At 46.7% G+C, this 5000-nt stretch overlaps 1 protein-coding gene across 2 annotated transcripts in view; it reads right to left on the bottom strand.

The window, feature by feature from the left end:
- Positions 1-181, bottom strand: part of uprt (uracil phosphoribosyltransferase (FUR1) homolog (S. cerevisiae)) — a 6041-nt gene extending 5860 nt beyond the window's left edge. Inside the window, exon 1 of one of the 2 annotated variants that reach the window (XM_058383811.1) lies at positions 49-181. The gene's annotated coding sequence lies outside the window, so the exon portion shown is untranslated. The other variant, XM_058383812.1, reaches the window with a different exon arrangement.
- Between the last annotated feature and the right edge of the window lie 4819 nt (positions 182-5000).

The following is a 5000-nucleotide window of genomic DNA, read 5'->3' as shown; positions in this document are numbered from 1 at the left end:
CCTTATAAAAATATATATATATATATATACATACACCTATATACACACGAGCAGGAATCAGTAGAGGGATGAGCTTCCGGAGACGCAGCTCGCGCTTGTTTCCGATTGTTCTAGGTCGCCATTTCTCGAGTACAAATCCGTAAATGACGTCGTCTTTCAGGAACCAAAACAGACGTACTGGACGTGACGTCACGCCGGAGCTGCGCGCTGATTGGAAGGGTGGCAATATCAGGCAGCCACTCGGTGGCAAAAAGGGGGCGGGACATTTGAACTGAGTGTGCAGTGACGATGACGAACATGACGCTACAAAACTGTTCATTATCGCATTTAACACTTTAATCAGACTCTCACTGGACCGAACCGGGGGAAACCTGGACAGGACACCTTGGTGTTTATTTGTCCAATGAGATGAGGGCTCCTCCTGGCTCTGACCAATGAGAACAGAGCTGTTCGATCATCTGAGCAAAGAGAGAGAGAGAGAGGAGAGCTGAACACGTGGAACAGCAGAACACTTCCCACTGACCTCTTACTTTTACTGTCCACTCTAAAGACTGAAATGTTCCAGTAACTAAACACACAGGGAACCTGAGGCACTCTCTCTCTCTCTCTCTCTCTCTCTAAGTCTGACTCTGTCTCTCTCTCTCTCTCTCTCTCTCTGTCTGACTCTCTCTCTCTCTCTCTCTGTCTGACTCTCTCTCTCTCTCTCTCTGTCTGACTCTGTCTCTGTCTGACTCTCTCTCTCTCTGTCTCTCTCTCTCTCTCTCTGTCTGACTCTCTCTCTCTGTCTGACTCTCTCTCTCTCTCTATCTGACTCTCTCTCTCTCTCTGTCTGACTCTGTCTCTGTCTGACTCTCTCTCTCTCTGTCTCTCTCTCTCTCTCTCTCTCTCTGTCTGACTCTCTCACTCTCTGTCTGACTCTCTCTCTCTGTCTGACTCTCTCTCTCTCTATCTGACTCTCTCTCTCTCTCTCTGTCTCTCTCTCTCTCTCTCTCTCTCTGTCTGACTCTCTCACTCTCTGTCTGACTCTCTCTCTCTGTCTGACTCTCTCTCTCTCTATCTGACTCTCTCTCTCTCTCTCTCTGCGCATGCACGGCGGAGAGGCAAGTGTGGCGTGTGGAGCGCGTGAGAGCGGTTGGCGTTTTGCCAATTTTTTCGGCACTAAAGTGCAATTCTTTTCCGTTTAAAATCTCGGAATATTAATATACTTATTGTGTGAGTGTGAGCGAGTGTGTGCGGACAATAACTGTGTGTGTGAGTGTGTGTGTGCAGGTGTGTGTGAGTAGCGTGTTGGTGAAGCGTGGTTATGGCGGATCCGACCGCGAGGTTGTGTGAGAGTTTGACTCGCCGGCACGGTGTCCGTGTTGTGTGTCCGGCACGGTGTCCGTGTTGTGTGTCCAGCGAGTGTTGAAGAATGTTGTTTGGCAGTCGGTAACGTGGTGGGGCATGAGAACATTGTCTCTGCCTCCAGAATGAACAGTGCCATTGTGGTGTTTCTGAATAATGTTGAGAAAGTAAGAAATCTGATTCAGAAAGGCATCATTGTTAATAATGAGACAATACTGGTTTCTCCCCTCAGTTCCCCAGCAAAGAAAGTCTTGTTGTCCAACGTCCCTCCTTTTATTTCAGATGAAGCTATCTGTAAAGAACTGTCTCAGTACGGGCGAATCGTCTCCCCCATTAAGAGAATCCCTCTTGGCTGTAAGTCCCCACTGGTTAAACACTTGGTTTCTTTTAGAAGAATGGTCTTCATGGTTTTTAAAGAAGGTGTGGAAGAGCTGAATGCCGTTTTTAAATTCAGAGTTGAAGGCTTTGACTACAATCTGTTTGTTTCTTCTGATACAGATATTAAGTGTTTTAAATGTGGAAAAACTGGGCATCTTGCTCGGGCCTGCCCTGAGAGGCAGAGTGACCCGGTGTTTCTGAGCGACCGGGCAGGACGCAGCTCAGTCGGCTGGGGTCGTTCCCCTGCGGCTACAGTTCGGCCGGCTGCTGAAGGCCCCGGAGCTGCTGCTGCACCAGACCCGAAGAGAGTGAGCCCCAAGCCCAGCCTGCAACCCAGAAGCCCACTGGAGCTGCAACAGCCCCGGAAAAGCCATGCACAGCCGAACCGCCGCGGAAGAGCCATGCTCAGCTCAACCGACCGGGAGAAGCCGTGCTCCACTGAGAAGAGCTCAGTGGGTTCTAGAGCAGTGCTGGAGCTGCCTGCCCTGGCAGAGGCAGGCACGGAGGTGCAGAGCGAACGCCGGAAACACCGGACACTACACCAGTGCAGGGGACGGGGAGACGTGGACATGGTGGATGAACCCGTCTTTAAAGTGCTGAATAAAAGGAAAAAGCAAGGTAAGGGACGGGGAAAAAAGCAGGCAAAAAGGACACAAAGATGGGGAACGAGAATCAGACAGTGATGACTGCATGTCAGACTCTGTTTTAATGTTCGATTCTCAGGAGGAACAGGTTCATGTTGTGTACAGCGCTGATGATATTAAAGAGTTTTTAAGGAACACCAAATGGCAGAAAAATGTAGCATTGGAAGAGTTTTTCCCAGACCGTAAGCAGTTTATTCACGACATTAAGTTCTTCAGAAGAGAAGGTGCATTCATTGATGTTGAAATTTTCTGTCTGAAGAAACTGATCACAAGAGTGAATAAGGAAAACTCTGATGATGACTGATGTGGTGTTTTTTTATGGTAGAGTGGTTTTTACCCTCTGTTTAATTTTATTTATTTTATTTATTTTTATGAAAGGAGTTAAAATTGCGAGTTTAAATATTAATGGAGCAAGAGAGCAAATCAAGAGAGCTAAACTGTATGAAGTTTTAAAGCAGAAGCACATTGACGTTGCCATGCTGCAAGAAACCCACAGCGATACCAGCAATGCTGCTGATTGGGTGAAGGAGTGGGATGGGTTGGTGATTTTAAGCCATAACACAACGCTCAGTGGTGGAGTCGCCTTGCTCTTTACTCACAGTTTTATTCCTTGTTCTTATACAGTTGAAGAATTTTTAAATGGGAGGCTTATAAAAGTGAAAACTTTTTATGAGAATGAGGTTTTAGTTTTATTTGTGTGTACACTCCCACCAGTGCAGTGGAGAGGATGATGTTTTTAGATACTCTGAACAATGTCATTGCTGACTGCAACACTGCAGAAATTTTAATTCTAGGTGGTGATTTTAACTGTACTACAGATAATTTAGACCGGAACCACACAGAACCTCACATGGCTTCCCGTAAGCGTCTGTGGGAGATGGTGGAGGCCCACGAGTTGAGCGACATATGGAGAACTTTTCATAAGAACAAGAGACAGTACACGTGGGCCCATGCCATAGATAACACACTCTCCCTGGCGAGATTAGATCGTTTTTATGGTTTTAAGCATCAGCTGACGTTTTTTACAAAGTGTTTTATTGCTCCAGTAGGTATCTCTGACCACAGTATGGTCCAGTGTACTATTACTAAAGAGAAGGTTAAACCTAGGAGTGCCTACTGGCATTCCATACTGGCATTAGAAGATGCTAATTTTAGGGAGTCTTTTATTTTTTTATGGAATTGTTTTAAACATGAGAAGGCAGCTTTTAGTTCACTTCAGCTGTGGTGGGATGTGACAAAAGCACAAGTCAAAGAATTCTGTCAACAGTACACTCTCAATGTCACAAGAGACATTGTTAGATCTCTGAAAGCTCTGGAGATAGAAATAGTGGAGCTCCAGCGTTTGGAGGCCACTGGAAATCGAGGGCATATTGAAGCCCTCAAATGTAAAAATCCAAAATGAACGACCTGTTAGACATTACAGCACAGGGGGCGCTTGGTCCGCTCACGCTTTAAAAGTGCAGCTGAGATGGATGCTCCTTCAAAGTTCTTTTTCAGTTTAGAGCAAAAGAATGGACAGAAAAGATTTATACATGCTGTGTGAACAGAATCAGGATCTCGTATCTGAGCCCACTGAAATTCGCCAGCAGACAGTAAGCTTCTACTCGAAGCTGTACAGCAGTGAGTGGTCAGGGGCACAAGCGGTGGAGGACAGCTTCCTCATGGACCTGCCAAAGCTCTCTGAGCAAGCGGCGAGAGAGCTAGACAGGGAGCTGACGCTGGAGGAGGTTCATGAGGCTCTCCAGGGGATGGAGAATGGACGGGCGTCAGGTATAGACGGCCTCCCTGTCGAGTTCTACAAGGCATTCTGGGCTGTCATAGGGCAGGACGTGCTAGATGTCCTACGGGACAGCGTACGGAGAGGCGAACTCCCGTTGAGCTGCAGGAGGGCTGTCCTGACCCTGCTACCGAAGATGGTAGACCTGACCCACCCGAAGAACTGGCGCCGGGTCTCACTACTGTGCACTGACTGCAAGCTGCTCTCAAAAGCATGAGCCTCAAGACTGACTAAGGTAATGGAGCAGCTCATTCACCAGGACCAGACGTACTGTGTGCCTGATAGGTCCATATTCGATAATGTGTATTTAATTCGTGACATTTTGGATGTCTCCAGGCTATTGGGCTTAAAGACTGGTCTGATTTCTCTAGATCAGGAAAAGGCTATTGACCGGGTTGAGCATGAATATTTGTGGAAGGTGCTGGAAGCCTTCGGGTTCAACCCAGGTTTTATAGCCATGATCAAGGTGTTGTACAGTAACATTGAGAGTGTACTGAAGGTTAACGGTGGTTTATGTGCTCCTTTTAGAGTGTACAGAGGGATCAGGCAGGGCTGTTCCCTCTCTGGAATGTTGTACTCTCTAGCTATTGAACCTCTTTTAAATAAGTTAAGAAGTAATCTCTCAATATGTTTATCAGTTTATGCAGATGATCTGGTAGTGATGATAAACACACAGAATGATGTCAATGTTTTAACTGATATTTTAAATGACTTTCAAATTTTATCCTCTGCCCAGGTTAACTGGTCTAAAAGTGAAGCCATTTTAGTTGGGGAGTGGGAAGGTGGGCAACCGTCACTACCAGGAGGCTTAGCGTGGAAAAGAGGTGGTTTTAAATACTTGGGTGTCTACCTGGGGA

Source organism: Hemibagrus wyckioides, linkage group LG28 (assembly GCF_019097595.1).
Source record: "Hemibagrus wyckioides isolate EC202008001 linkage group LG28, SWU_Hwy_1.0, whole genome shotgun sequence".
NCBI classification, from domain to species: domain Eukaryota; kingdom Metazoa; phylum Chordata; class Actinopteri; order Siluriformes; family Bagridae; genus Hemibagrus; species Hemibagrus wyckioides.
The sequence above is the reverse complement of the archived record's forward strand: the minus strand, read 5'-3'. Positions and strand labels throughout refer to the sequence as shown.